The sequence below is a fragment of the Zea mays genome, chromosome 9 (genome assembly GCF_902167145.1).
Source record: "Zea mays cultivar B73 chromosome 9, Zm-B73-REFERENCE-NAM-5.0, whole genome shotgun sequence".
Lineage (NCBI taxonomy): Eukaryota > Viridiplantae > Streptophyta > Magnoliopsida > Poales > Poaceae > Zea > Zea mays.
In genome coordinates, this window is record NC_050104.1 from 11,409,229 (window position 1) to 11,425,185 (window position 15,957).

Consider the following 15,957-nt stretch of genomic DNA (forward strand, 5'->3'; position numbering starts at 1 on the left):
CTGTAAGTAGCTAATGAAAATCTATACAAAATTAAGGCCGATTTAGAACGAACCGTTGAAAATACTAAATTAAGGTAGGTTTAGAATGAACTGTTGTTGTCCAACAAATTTCTAGGAAGATGGCATGGTATTAAAAATCAATACAATCTAACATTATTATGGTAGCGAGTGGGATTGTCATTGATTCAATAACCTTAATAGGACGTTCTCTTCGACTTGCCTTTTTGCTCACTTGGTCAGTTTGTGTTTATTTCAAATATTTGTTTATTACTGAGCTAGCAAATAGCAATGATTAGTTTCTCAAAACATGTAGTGTGTTGTGTTGCTGCATCAGAATTGAGAATGATCTTTGAATATGTTCATATAGTTGTCACCTACTTACCATTGTGTTTTTTCTTAGAGTTAATCTTTGCTTCTCTACTTACCATTTTGTTTTTCTCAGAGTTAATCCCAAGCAGTGCAGACTCTCAAGCATCAGTGTTGCCTTTTTCTTCTTGTGCCCATAAGTATGGAGCATCTGTCTTTTACAACCTCGTGTTGCTTCCAGTATACTGTCTTTCCATGAATTATGTCTAGCTTTGAATTTTGGAAAATTATAGAGTAATATACTTTATTGCTGATCCCATACATCTAGGTGGTCCATTTATGGATATGTAGTTCTTTGCTTGGCACACAATCTTCCTTGTACTGTTTACTAAATTTAGGTGGACAAACAAAATGCTTCTGTAGTTTTCTTTGTCCATTAGCAAAATAACAAGTATTATCAGCTTTGATGAATGTTAAATATTGATGAGAAAAACTATGAAACATCTTATTATGTAACCTAATCTAAGATTATTATGGGAGCGAGTGGGATTGTCATTGATTCAGTAACCTTAATATGATGTTCTCTTCGACTTGCCTTTCTGCTCACCTGGTCAGTTTGTGTTTATTTCAAATATTTTGTTCATTACCGAGCTAGCAAATAGCAATGATTAGTTTCTCAAAACATGTAGTGTGTTGTGTCGCTGCATCCGAATTGAGAAGGATCTTTGAATATGTTCCTATAGTTGTTACCTACTTACCATTGTGTTTTCTCATCAACATTTAACATTGTATAGCAGTTCTGTCATCATTGTATAGCAGTTCTGTCATCTTAGTTTGGCGTTGCTATGAAAATTCTGATAGAGAATACCAGTTTCTTTTCTCAGAATGTGAATACTTATGTTTTCTATAATAATCATGGGTCGTTGTGACTATCCAAGGAAATTCGGAATTGTGTTCGCCTCAATTTCTGTACCCATCTTTGCAGCTCTGTATTGTCCAAAAAAACTTTGGTTAGTGCTTTCATGCTTTCATTTTGTGTTCTTAATACTATTTCTTTTATATTGAATATTTGAATGACCTGTTCTACTATTACAGTTTGAACATGTTTTGTTATGTCATGTCTATTACCAAATTGTAAAAGCAAATGAATTGTATTGAGAACAAATTTAAATTAAAATTCCAACTAATATATATATGGACATGACAAACTTGTGTGTATTAGGGGTATTTATTGGGGTATGAAGTTTATATACAAGCATGCTTCCGGTATATAGAGGTTGATGCTAAATGATAGTTAAAAGGATTAGCTGGTAGTATGCTTTCTGTACGGTGCACTTGCACCTGCGCAACTTCATTCTTCTTCGCTTCTCTTGATTCTTCTTTCTATGTCTACAGTTCAATACAAAGCGAAACACCCTTAAGTGAGACTAGGTGTGTGCCCGTGCGTTGCCACGAGAGTTAAAGATTAGTATAAAATATAGATACGGAACGATAAACATCACTATGATATGCAAAATTCATATGATAAAATATCACGTAACACTAATATCATGAACTGATGTCGAATAAACATTATAAGAAGTCGAACAGCCATGCTAAAATATTTATTCACAAGTACGACCAAGTACAGTTCAAGGAACAAATAACAATCCTTTCTCATGAAATGAAATAAAAAAGGGCAACACATACAGACACCTGACCGGACTTCAGAAGGTAGCTCCATCTTAAACCAGCTATAGAACTCCCCACCTTTCATCATGCTGATCATCAGGAACTGCCCTTTCAAACACACGTCTTTGAACCCTGTTGCTACGATCCTGCAAACTGGACCTGTACAATATTAGCCAATTGCCTCTACCTACACTCTTCATATAGACAGCTCCACTCTAAATGATACTGTGGAATATAAATTGAACAATCTTCAGTTGCTTTCCAGCCATACAAAAAGAAAAGTAGAAAACTGATTGTAGAAAGTGAAGGTATTGATATTTATTTTTGTCGAATCTATATTATTATCATATTAACCAATACATTGTTTCGTTTTTCTAATCCAAATCTAGGTAGCACTGATCCATTCCATAGAAAATGGTGCATTACTTTGTGAGGAAAAACATTGAACTAATTTAAGGCAATGCTTGGTGACAAAATGCACCATATAAAAGTTTGAGTGTACTGATAGTCAGAAAAGACCATAAATTGCAAGCAAAGTATCTTTTGATTTATTATTAGCACCGATGTTCCATTAAATTGCAATAAACTTTATAAAAATATATTTAATGGTAGCTCCTATATATATATTTGATTAAAGTTGAATGCATGAGAAGTGACAGGACGTGAAACCGACAATTAAAAAGGATTTAGTCAGAAGTATATTTAGACTAAGCGCCTTGAACAGACCACAAGCTATTCACATTTTGTGTTCGATTAGGAATCAGTCATTTGCGATGTCTTAGATGAGCGCCACGTGTACTCTATTTCTTGCACCATGCCGCAGAGGCCACCAGCAACATGCTCGCCCTGTGCTGTAGAGGCTGTATCGACGCTCGCCGATACGCTGCTTATCGTATCAGCGCGCGCGACATGGAGGGTCGTGTAGTAGTCAGGCAGAGCATCAGCTTTATTTGTTCCATATCAATTCTATCATGTTAGGTCGTCTGACCCTGCAAATGCAAAAGACGGGTTTGAACCACCCAAAAGGCATGTAAGTACTCAGAAGCAAGGGTAAAACCATACAAAATTTCTGCCTTGCTCTTTATTTCTTTGTTGTTACTTGGATAGTCCAATGTATGCAGAGCAGTAAGACCCAACTATGCAACCGTAAATAAAAGCTTCTTACCGTGAGAGAACCTTCAGAATATAATGCTTCATTGAAATCAGCCGCAAACGTCTGTCAGCTTAATTCTTTAATTCCGCATCGTGAAAGGTAACCTCTGACTTCATTGAAATCTGCCACAAAAGGGAAACCAGCAAACAGGAATTACATTGCAGAATTCAATTGCCACAAAAGAAATCTGGCATTTTCTTAGAGTACCAGGAAGACGATTGTAATCCGGTTCTATTCCATTCCCATTGATATCCTTGTGGTTTGGTGTCATGTATTTGCCAACTGTGACGACAATACCAGAACCATCATGAAGTTCAAATACAGATTGGATTAAGCCCTGCATCACCCTAGACATGAGTTACCAGACACAAAAAGGGCATAATATAATCCTGTTGATCATAGGGAAAGAAAACGTCACAATATCCTCTTTTGGGTGGTTCAAACCTTGCCAAAAGTCCTTTCGCCAACAAGAACAGCTTTGCAATTGTCATGAAGTGCTGAAGCAACCTAAAAAATTATTGGTGCGTGAGCTTTGACTACATGTCATTTCATTACTGTCGGTGGACGAAAATGTGTACTTACTATTTCACTGGCGCTTGCTGTCCTATTATTCACCAGCAACTGTCACAAGATGTAGATAAACATATGAGACATATTATGTTACATTTTATGATTTAACTTTAAATATTGTTATATGAAAAATCTTCAATTTGATGCTAGGTTTCTTAAAGAACAAAGACGTAGATAGAGTCTATACTTTCTACAAAATAGTTTCTTGTAATTTCATTATGATGTAAAAGAAATCTATTTGTTTGACAGAGGGACTTTGTCATTTAATCCTTTTAATGATAATGATGTTTTCTTTGCAATAATGCCATGATTGGTCCTACAAGATCAATGGCGGGATCAGGTAGAATAAACCAAAATAGGACAGTTCCAGACATTCGTCCCTTTCCTCCGTAAGTATATAGTTCACTTGTCACATTTATATATGAATGAAGAACTTAAGCTACAGTTTGTGTTTTATATAGTTTCGTGTTATTTGATGATATTCAAGATTTCAATAACTTACCACACGTAAAGAGTATCTTTGCGAGGGTAGTTGTTAAGTTCCCTAGGCGTCATGATAGTCAACACTTCATCCTATAGGATATCACAGTGAGTTACTTCAAGCTTTAAAATAGAGTCAATATAGTCATGTTGTTATAATAAAATTCTTTGACTCATACGACCTGTATTCCCATATATCTAGGGATCCAAAATGGAAGCAATTTCAAGTCGCAATAATGTTCCACGTTTCGATGCCTTACTCACACAAGGATGCACATATACATTGTATAGAGTGGGATTCTGTCTAAATAGGGAGGGAATTCAATTTCGGAATATTGGACATGGGCTAGAGATCGGACTGATAACACATACTATTGTGGAGCCATTCATTAAGCCAATCCAATTTCCTCCATTTCCAAAGTATCTTATGCCATTCCATAAGGTGTATCAACAACCGCATAAGTCGTTCGTAGGTAATGATCATTCCTTCCATATGGTTTATATATATATAGTACTAATGGCTGATGTATAAGTTATTCAAAGATAACTAATCACATGTGAATTGCTCAGACATTATTGGCATAGTTCTTCATTTAGAGCCATTAAAGCATATCGGTGGAAGGCCGTATAGAGAGGCTGTACTAATGGATTCCAGGTGACACTAATTTATAGCTACATTATTTTTTGAAAGTATTAAGTAATTGTTAGGTCTTATTCAGACAACATTAATGTTTTTATAGGTGGGATCTAATCGTCGTGGGGGTATGGACTGACCTCTTGCAAAGAAATGCTCTACGATGGTCGTTAGCTAGAGTTGACAATAACATAGTTATTGGAACTATGCTGCGTCGTAACAATAAACACAGTAATTTCTCTTGTACCAAAATTCTTTCAACTTGAACTCAATTCTTATGCTTATTTATTATCCTAACAATAGGATGCTTGGAAACCTCGGATTACAGCACCGTTCATTTCAACCCAGATCATCACACTACATACCACTTGAAGAGTGAGTGGTTCTTATAATAGATTTATAAACTATAGCTAAAATTAAAATGATAATAATTTAAAATAATCATCTTCTTGCAAATTATGTTCTAAATTGCAGCTATTCGACGTTCGTTGATTCAAAATCCAAGGCGTCGTATCGTCGACAAATTTCTTGAGAACAGACGGGCACATCTCACAACTGTGATATCTGATTGAGACGTATTCTAGCTTGTTATAGTAGATACTTTGTTAGTTATGATTTAGATGAAACTTAGTAGTAATGATTTGTTCTCTATTTTGTATTAGTCATGTGTTCGGTCTCAATGGTGATCACTTTGTATAAAACTATGTGACCTTTCTATGAGCTAATAAATAAGTTCACCATCATTATTCTTCATTCATCTTTCTTCATCACTGTTAGCATGGTTCTTGATCTATACAAGCCTATGTCATTTGCATTTAGTCCACTGTAATCCATGGCCTGGTAATCACAAAACTATTGAAAACAATATCCGCTTACGAAAGATATGTGGAAAATGCGGTAGGAACGACATAATGATGATAGCATTTTTGCAAATTGAAAGAACAAAAAAATTGCTCACCGAAGAGGATCACTTCATTCTTCATCTCAAAACACTCCAGACGATGCAGCAGTTTTGGAACAAAAACTTGAACCTTGCAACAAAGCAACACTTGAGACGGGTGTTTCCTTCTTTAACTGAAGGCACTCAGATCATACGACACTCTTGGAAAAAATGAAACCTTTCAAGAAATAAACCAGCAAATATCACCTCTTCCCTTTTTTTACGAAACTCGCCAGCATCTCTTTGAGGGGGGAGGCAGAAGCAAGATAACACTTAAACGACAGTAAACAATACACAAACGAGTTAAAAATATGAAAAATCACCCATTACAAGAGTTGTAGGCTGTAGCATGGTTATTAACACACAACTGACCTCATATGAACATATCATGAGACAACATTAGTACAATTAACGTGAAAAAATGCATAATATTAATGTTACATCGCCAAATAAATAGAGATAATAACATATGCATTCTGGCTTTTACATGTTGAATTTATGGACATCTACTACATATGAGATTGCTCAACCTATCCGAGCATTTAAATGGAAAACAACTTCCTGCAATCATCAATTAAGAGATTCAAGTATACACCACACTCCACTGCACTAATATTCTTAGCAGCATCAATTGAACATAATCACAAAAGGACTGGCAAGAAGATGCAGAGTAAGATAACATTCTTGGTAGGCATAGAACATAATCTTACTGGAAAAATATATTGTTTTATTGTTTTCCTCTTCGTTTTATTTTTCTTTCTTCTTGCTCTGTTGTTCAGTCAGTCTGTCATCCCCATAAACCAGTTCTAGATAGTAGTACGAAAGGCATTTTCCTCTTCACATTCTTGGTTGCTGCCTTGGCCCCTCCTCAACCCTGTTTTACTTGACTTCAGCTTTGACAATATATTAGTCACTAAGCATTTATTTTCCAACTTGGCAATGTTGACAACATGCAGAAGAGAAAAGGCATAACCTCTGCACCATGGTTTAGCCAACCATTAGCATTTATGTATTCAAACATCATAGCCCACATCTTGATAAGCACCACTTTCTGGTTATATTTATCATAAAAATTGAGCATTATTGTGTGTTAAAATACGCGAACACACAAACAATAATGATATAATGCTCTAAAGCTAAAGCCATAAAAAGGTACTCAATGTCTTCAAAATTAATTTCATAGTTATCATGGTTGTTCGTCTTAAGGTCCTTGAAAATACATAATATTCACAGTACAAAATTCATGAAGTGCTCAATACCACCAACAATATATTGGTAAGAAAAACCGTTCTATAATTACATTGTTAATTGTACTCCCATAATCCATATCCAAATTCCACCCACGAGTCATATTTCATAAGCACAAAAGTCGTTCTATAATTACATTGTTAATGATACTTCCATAATCCATATCCAAATTCCACACACGAGACATATATCATAAGCACAAGGGGAGAAAGAAATTTCAGATAACATATAATTTCAAATGACAGATAATGCCATGTTCATGAATCTTGATAACAGCAACAACATGACACGACATTAAAGTATCATCTGCAGCACATGACAAGAATTGCATGATCCACGCTTCCACATGTCAAACCAGAGTATAGTGGTGTCAAAAGGGCAGAAAACAAGAAAAGGAGGATATGAGAACAAATAATGAGCATAGAAGAACAATATTGTTATTGAGTGTTGTTTGCGCAGGTCCTCAATTTATTGAACCATATCCATGAAGCATGAACTATAGAAATAGGGGATGTCTACTTTGCAACCTGAAAATAAAACACAAATAAGCACTAAAGAATTATGGAATTCTGTAAAATAATGTAAATTCCAGTTACAAAAAACCACTGAGCATGCAGTTTTGGTAAATCAAAATTGACTCTAGATGTTACTAAAATAGGGAACCCTTTGAACATGCAATTTTGGTAAATTAAATTGACTCCCCTGCAACGCTAACCCATCAGTGTCTCAATTAGAAAATTTGAGTAATTAAATTCAGAGCATCTCTGAAAATTCAAGTACCTAAATTGTGCACTAAAATTTATACATCATGCTAAGTAAGCAATGTAATTTCAAGATACGAATATTGTCAGCTTTACCAAGATCAATGTCATTTGAAGTACCCAAAATATATTTGGGAAAAACATGCCCGTACCACTTGTTTGTGTGGATTTCATACCCTAAATTTTATGATGTTTTCTTTTGTTCTACGACTAATGGTATGTCTTCATTTGTTTCTTAGCTAATTAGGATCCATTGTAGCAGCATGCTTTTAGGCTTTAATCTTACAGATTGAAGGTAAACTGAAACATATTCCTAGAAAAGTGAGTATTCCTTAGAATTTGTTTAGTATCCACTGTAGCAACATGCTATTAGGCATTTAGGCTGTAATATAATTAAATTCAGTTTCAAAAAGGATCAATCACATGGATGCTGTCCTAGAAGCAAAAAAAGAACCCACAGTAAACAGAAGTTACCAAACAGTAAATTCTTTTGTTCTACGACTAATGGACTGCCTTCATGTGTTTTCTTACCTGTTTAGGGTCCATTGTAGCAGCATGCTTTTAGACAAAAGAATCTATAGATTGAAGTTAAACTAAAACATATTCCTAGAAAAGTGGGTATTCCTTAGATGAATAGGAACTGAAACATAAACTTTCACGTCGATTGAATTCTCGACAGAAGTACCTGGAGTTGGTTAGATAGTCATTCGATAAGTACTGAGGGAACAAGCAATTCTTCTGTGAGATCCCATTGGATGAGACGAACCATATACCACCATTTGAAGTGCACCAAGTGTTCTTCAATGTCTCCAACAGCTGGAGATGCTTCAGTTTTCATTTTTATCTGATTGGTTCCAGCAGTAGGTCCTGGTGATGACTGCTCTCTAAAGGATGGATGCACGAATGCACCCTCTTTAGAACAAAATTCGTCCAACATATGTTGTAAATATTCAACAACATCCTTTGTCCACTGAGAGCGTTGGTTATCAGAACCCGCTACTGAAATACTGTTAGGTGTCTGTCGGGTCTGTAGCTATATAAAATTGAATACACATCATCACAATGGTGCAATGTGGCATTTGATAGTAAATAAGAGAAGGTTACAAGAGATTCCAAACCTGGTTTAGGTATGTGACTTTAATAAACCATGTTGCTCTTAGCAACGGAACATTATATCGAATTAGACCTTCAAAAAGTGATTTCCTACGGTAACCATGAGGAACGTGCTCAGACAATGAACACAGTCGCTTGTTTGGCTGAGCAAGGGCCTGCAAGGCAATAATGGATGTAAAGAAAGAAAACTAATGAATGTAAACAAACTGAGCTCATTGCTGCAGCACCAGCATAACAAAGTAAAAACATCATTCAGCACCATAAATCGAATATTCCAAGCTGAATAACTTTGAATTCCACAGATGAAACATGTGAAAAAGGCTAATGCTCGCTGTCCCAAGTAACAATGCTGTTCAAGATTTTAAATGCCAAAAGCAACCTCACAGTAAGAATGGTCATATGTCCTTAGCTGTTATTCTAGCAGTACACTATCAATCAAATACTCAAAAGGAAGCCAAACATCTAACTATCAGGCGAAAGCAAGCTTAAAAATTTGCAAACTTAGATAACAAACATGAAATATTTACCGAGGTTCTATTGAACAAAACATTATATTATTATAACAACAAATGACAGGTTAGTCTGCTCGACCTCAATCCATTTTCTGCGGGTGTCCTCATTACATGGTCTTTGCTCTGGGTAAACTCCAGGCTTGATCAGTAGAGATCCATAAAGAGGAACTCCATAAACTTGGCCAGCTTGTTGTGAAAGAAAGAGCATCAGTGTTTTATGTTTAACACAATATCATGTAATAGGAGGCTTGATCCGTTTTTTATGTTCTAGAATTCACAAATGACAGCCCACATTATCTGCTTTTTAAATTTCAGGTAACCTGAATTTGATCAAACCAGATGGATGGGATACACATGTAACTGATTAAATTATAAAAGCTCCTTAAATATCCCATATATATATATATATATATATATATATATATATTGTCTTAAGGGAAAGAGACCTAATTGAAATCAACTTACTGGAGATTACGCCTACGGATGGTAGACTCTTAACCATCGCCTAGAAGAAGTGTCCTCTAGAGAAAAGTCAATTAGAAACCGATAGCCAAGTTATAATGGCACCTGCGATGCTCTAAAAACGTGGTAGGGTGCCTATAGGTCATTTTCTTGCTAATTTTGCCAGGGAAATTGCAAAAATCTAAAGCAGCATTAGTTTCAATGGTGCTTTTGAACTTAAATGAGTACATAAAAAACCTCTGAGAAGACATACTGCATATAAAGAATATGTCCTTAAAATTTAACATGAATTCTTAATCTTTCACATTGCATTGGTGATTGGTGACACTCTAGGGGCCTGTTTGGTTGCTACCTTGCCAGGCAGCTCGCCGGCCAGGCAATCATCCTAGCCCCATGCGACCAAAATCGGACGCCTGGGATGGATTCCTGGGCCAGGCAGCTCCATCCAGGAGCCATCCAAATAAGCCCTAGAAGCATGTACCACTCAGACAACTCATCACTTGGATTAATATCATCAAAGTCCAGGCATAATCACGTACCTCCTCTTCAGCAGCTTGTCTAATGTTGTCTTTTGCTTATAAGTTAGCATTCCTCAGGCTAATACGAAGCCTGCTAAAATGTTCAAGGTTTATATAAAAAAAAGTAGGCTAAAAAGGATAACAAAAGTAAACAAACTCCAAGTCTCCAAGAATATCTTACTTCTTGTATTGTTCATCCCATGACTTCAAGGTTGCTTGACCAGACTGCACCTCATCAAAAGTGGGAAGCTGCTGTGCTAGAAGATCAAGCTGGAACTGCAGTGACTTCAGCAACTACAGAGCATCCTGTGCAGAACCATTCAACCTTGGAAGATAATTTGCTTCCTTTGTCCCTTTCCCTGTTTTTCCACATGATTCAATTGCAGTAATGTTCTCGTCAAGCTGTGAAACTGCTTGGCCCCATTCTTTCTTAAGATTTTCAACAGCTTGTGTGACTCCATCCATCCTAATATCTTAATGAATCAAAATCAGCAGATTTAACATGCTGGCATGTGAAGAAAGGACAACTGAAAACTTGTAACATAAACAGAATTTAGTCTTGATACATGAATAAGTGCACTCCTGAAAACTTAAGTTCCTTCTGGAGGAACAAAAAATCCTCATGGAGGAGGATTTCCTTAGTAGTACATAAACGAATATCCATGGCATGTGGAGTACATTTCGGGTTGATGTAAAAACATCCATATTCCTTACAATGAAAGAAGTAATTATAACGCAACTACACAACATGTACCACCATCCTAAGCATTTCCTTGTTGGAGACATCCTAAAAGATTACATTCTCTATATTTCTTTCCTCTTCAACAACATTCTCTAAATCATGTCTTTTATACACAAATACCTATATTAGAGACATTTTTAATTTGTCCTGTAAATTTAGTAGACCGTTTAAAGGACGCTGCCGGAGGGAGTAGAGGATGACCTCATCCTCTAAATTTAGGGTATAGGACCCTTTAGAGGTCCGTGTTGGAGTTAGTCTTATATGTTGACTTTGATTCTCATTGATTGTCTACCATTTAACTGAACGTACCAATTTGCTCGTTAGTACTTTCCCTATCTCTAAGAATCAATGTTATCTGATTAGATTAGAAATTGAGCGTATCTTATCCTTTGGTGAAGTATGATAAGGTGATTCATCCTCTCATATAGGTTTTGTGGCTGCCTGAAATACGTAGATGGATCTGCTCCAAACTAATGATGTTCGTTCTCCATTAAAAGAATTGTCCAACATCACTGTTGAAGGTATATCTACTAATAATATAAGATGCCTTATTTGACATTTCAATAAGGTTTTAAAAAATAAAACCTATAATGGTTTAGTAGGATGTGCGGATGCAAGGCAATGTAAACGGGAAAAGGAAAGAGCACGATACGCGGCGATGAGTGATGAAACAAAAAATGAATTGAAGAAACGTTGTGCGTCACGCAACAAAGAAAATGTTGTACACCATGAGTATTCAAAAGTGTTAGGTCCAAAGGAACGTAAGAGAATCCGAGAAAGAGCTCGATGTGCAACTCAAACTAAGGAACAAAGGACGTTGCGTAATATGAAACCATGTCAAAAGAGAGCAAGGGAAAACTATAGAATAAGACAACAAGTTATGCTAAGTTAGGACTCAATCGCCATTGAGAACCCTACTTTTACCCCAGAGCTTGTGTGGAGTTCAACAGATGCTCAAGCACCTACTGGGTCTCTATTTAGCTCCGAGCTCATGGCTATTCCTGAATTGATCCCAACACCATTTGTTCCTACTCCATCGGTGACTGAGGATGTTGAGACAAAGAAACTGACAAAGTCTCCTAGACGACAAAGACATCCGTGTACAGTCCCTGCCACAAATAGTGACAAAATGACCGAAGGAGTAGACATTGGGAAGCAGCACTTGACATCTTCGACTATTACCACCAATGGTAATTACAAGCTCATTCCATCATTAGTTCCCTAATTATTCTTAGTGGTTAATATGATTAAGGTGTGCTCTTTACAGAGGATGCTGATGAGACTGTACTTTTTAAAGAAGATGATGATGACGAAGAAGGATACCTATTCGCTGGGCAAGGTACTTACGTAATGTTTTTAATATAGGATATATGATTTAAAAGTTTCTAAAGTTGTATGTCTTATCCTTTGTTCTTTCAAAACAAATTTAGATGGTGAATCTGGTGAGGATATTGAGATTGATGAAACCCAAGATGCCTTTACTGTCAACCCTTACGTACCTGACTTGTACGACAAGGTGTATAGTAACATACCTGAAGAAACACATTTGCTGAGCACTGTTGCTGACTGCGATTACTGCAAAGCGAAGAAGTTTCAGTATGAACCACCTGGATTTTGTTGTCGTAATGAACAGATTAATTTAGCCACATTCGAGACACCGCTCCAGCTTAGGAGGCTGTGGGAGTCTGCAGATGCTGATGCGAGGCACTTTCGTGATAACATTCGATTTTTTAACGGCCATTTCTCGTTCACTTCTCTGTACTGTTGTCTTGACAGTATGACTACAAACATGGATTGTGGTATCTATACGTTTCGTGCACATGGCATGATGTACCACAACGTAAGGTCGTTCGGTAGGGAAGTTGGGGCGGAACATAAACACCTTGAACTCTACTTCTACGATGATGATCCCAGCCTCGAGCATAGATATCGTAAATGTCGTCAACAACAATTTGAGAAAGACAAGGCAGTTATTAAACAATTGGTTGAAATACTTAAGGGAAATCCATACTCTGAGCACCTTAGGAGTATGGGGCACGTTGATAACATTGAAGACTACCACATCACCTTGATCAAACGCTGAACCAGAAGTTATATAATTCACCCATTACTTCGGAGGTAGCTGCAATTTGGATTGAGGGGAGTGAACGTCGAGGTCAATTCAGTAATAGTGTTATGCTACATGGGAAGGATAGGTCAAGCCACGGCATCCGTTCATATCATGGATGCTATGATGCACTATCATATCCATTGTTCTTCCCTAAAGGTGAACTTGGATGGCATGCCAATATTCCTAAGTCCAATGTTTCCATGGACGAAGTAGACGCGTACCGCGATCAACATAGGAGAAGTGATGCAAACAATGATGATACAAGTTAGTTCTTTCTTTGTGATTCTTATATAATCCTTTGTTAAATATGTTTTTAGCAACACTAATTAATAAACCTTGCGGTTGCAGAACGACCTAGCCATCTATGCGTGTCTGTACGTGACTATTACTGCTACAGATTCCAAATTCGTCCAAGTATATTCAATCCAATACTTCATGGGAAGCGGCTTTTCCAACAGTTCGCGGTTGACACCTACATCAAGATTGAGAGCTCTCGTTTGGATTTCATACGTAAAAACCAAGACAGATTAAGGGCGGATCTATACAAGGGTTTGGTAGATAGCTTGCATGAAGGCGAGAACAGAGCAGACAAAATTGGAAAGCGAACCGTGCTGCCTACATCATTTATCGGTGGTCCTCGTGACATGAGACGTCGGTATGTGGATGCTATGGCCCTTGTGCGGAAGTTTGGGAAGCCAGACATATTCCTCACTATGACGTGCAACCCCAATTGGGATGAAATAACCAGAGAGCTTCTCCCTATGCAGTCACCACAGGATCGTCCGGACCTTGTTGTTCGCATATTCCGTGCAAAACTAGAGGAACTGAAGAAGAGATTGACTAAGCATCATATTCTTGGAAAAATCCGAGCTTATGTCTATGTCGTGGAGTTCCAGAAGCGAGGTTTGCCTCATGTCCATTTCCTACTCATCATGCAGAGAAAGTACAAGCTAACTTGTCCTGATCAGTATGATCACCTTATCTCTGCTGAGATCCCTGACAAGAAGAAGTACCCTGAACTATACAAGATGGTTATCAAGCATATGATGCATGGACCGTGCGGGTTGCTAAATCCTAAATGCCCATGCACTAAGGGTCGTGCTTCATGCAAAAACCATTATCCTAGAGCTTTTAGCAATGCAACGTCTCAAGGAAAGGATTCATATCCTATTTATAGGCGTCGTGATGATGGGCGTAAGGAAACGGTTCGAGGTTGTGAATTGGACAACAGATGGGTCGTCCCTTACAACCCTTACCTCCTCCGGCTCTTCAACTGTCACATCAATGTTGAGGCGTGCGGGAGCATCAAGGCTGTCAAATACTTGTTCAAATACATATACAAAGGCCACGATCGTGTGTCTGTGGCTGTGACAGACGCAAACAAGGCTGATGGTGACGTTGATGAGATCAAGCAGTATAGAGATGCTAGGTGGGTGACCCCTCTAGAAGCCCTTTGGAGGATATTCAGCTTTGATCTAAGTCAAAACTCTCCACCAGTGATGCAACTGCAGCTCCATCTTGAAAACATGCATATGGTGTCATTTCACGAGCGTGCTAAAGTAAATCATGTTGTCCAACGTCTAGGTGTCGATAGGTCAATGCTTACGGCATATTTTGAGGCAAATAGGCTACACGAAGAGGCTCGGGGCATCCTTTACCGTGATTTTCCTGAGTGGTACACTTTGCAGCAGGGCAAGGTGTGGCAAGGAGGAAACGAAACACGGGTGGACAGGTTGGTAGAATAGTCTCTGCTTATCCAGCTAAGGGGGAGCGCTTTTATCTTCGACTTCTCTTAAACCATGTGACGGGTGCAACCTCCTATGCGGATCTAAGGACAGTAGATGGTGACACACTACCAACTTTTCGTGAGGTGGCACAAAGGAGGGGACTGCTTGAAGCAGACGACACAATAGATGAGTGTCTCAACGAAGCCGCTATTTACCAAATGCCGTCAGCACTACGAAGGTTGTTTGCAACAATACTGGTATACTGCGAGCCGAACGATGTGGCAGAATTATGGCAGAGACACCTTGACTCAATGTCAGAGGACTATCACCGTAGTACTCAAAGCAAAATCCATGTGTAGCAGATGGTCTTGATTGACATTAGAAACATTTTGCAGTCAATGGGTAAAGACATAAAGACATTCCCTCTCCCTGCTATCATTGATAGATATGACGATTTACATGGTACTGATAGAGAGATTTATGAGGAGGAAAGTATAGTGCCAACGACAGAAGACGTTGCTCTGAAAGAAACCCTAAACGAGGAGCAGAGGTCTGCTTATGATAAGATCCTATCTATCGTTGACACCAATAACGGTGGAGTGTTCTTTGTGGATGGGCCTGGTGGGACTGGAAAGACCTATCTGTATAAGGCATTGCTTGCAGCACTACGCAGTCAGGACAAGATTGCAGTTGCAACAGCTACATCTGGTGGTGCGGCTTCTATATTGCCTGGGGGGAGGACTGCCCATTCGCGCTTCAAGATACCACTTACTATTGATGATGGTGTTGTATGTAGCTTCACGAAACAAAGCGGGACAGCAAAGTTGCTACAAAAAGCATCGCTCATTATCTGGGACGAGGCATCAATGACTAAGAGACAAGCAATTGAGGCGCTAGACAATAGCATGCGTGATATAATGGGACGGTCTAGGTTGCCCTTTGGTGGGAAGACTGTTGTGTTCGGGGGTGATTTCAGACAAGTACTTCCTGTTGTACGCAAGGGGTCAAGG

At 38.0% G+C, this 15,957-nt stretch overlaps 1 non-coding gene across 1 annotated transcript; it reads right to left on the reverse strand.

Moving 5' to 3' along the window:
• Positions 1–3,337: 3,337 nt before the first annotated feature.
• On the reverse strand, positions 3,338–15,545 carry LOC103637916 (uncharacterized). Its single transcript, XR_004852546.1, has 6 exons — positions 10,550–15,545; positions 9,468–10,459; positions 8,882–9,031; positions 3,713–8,796; positions 3,575–3,637; positions 3,338–3,467 (listed from the first exon to the last, which is right to left on the reverse strand). It is a non-coding gene; the product is annotated as an uncharacterized protein (transcript).
• Positions 15,546–15,957: the final 412 nt, after the last annotated feature.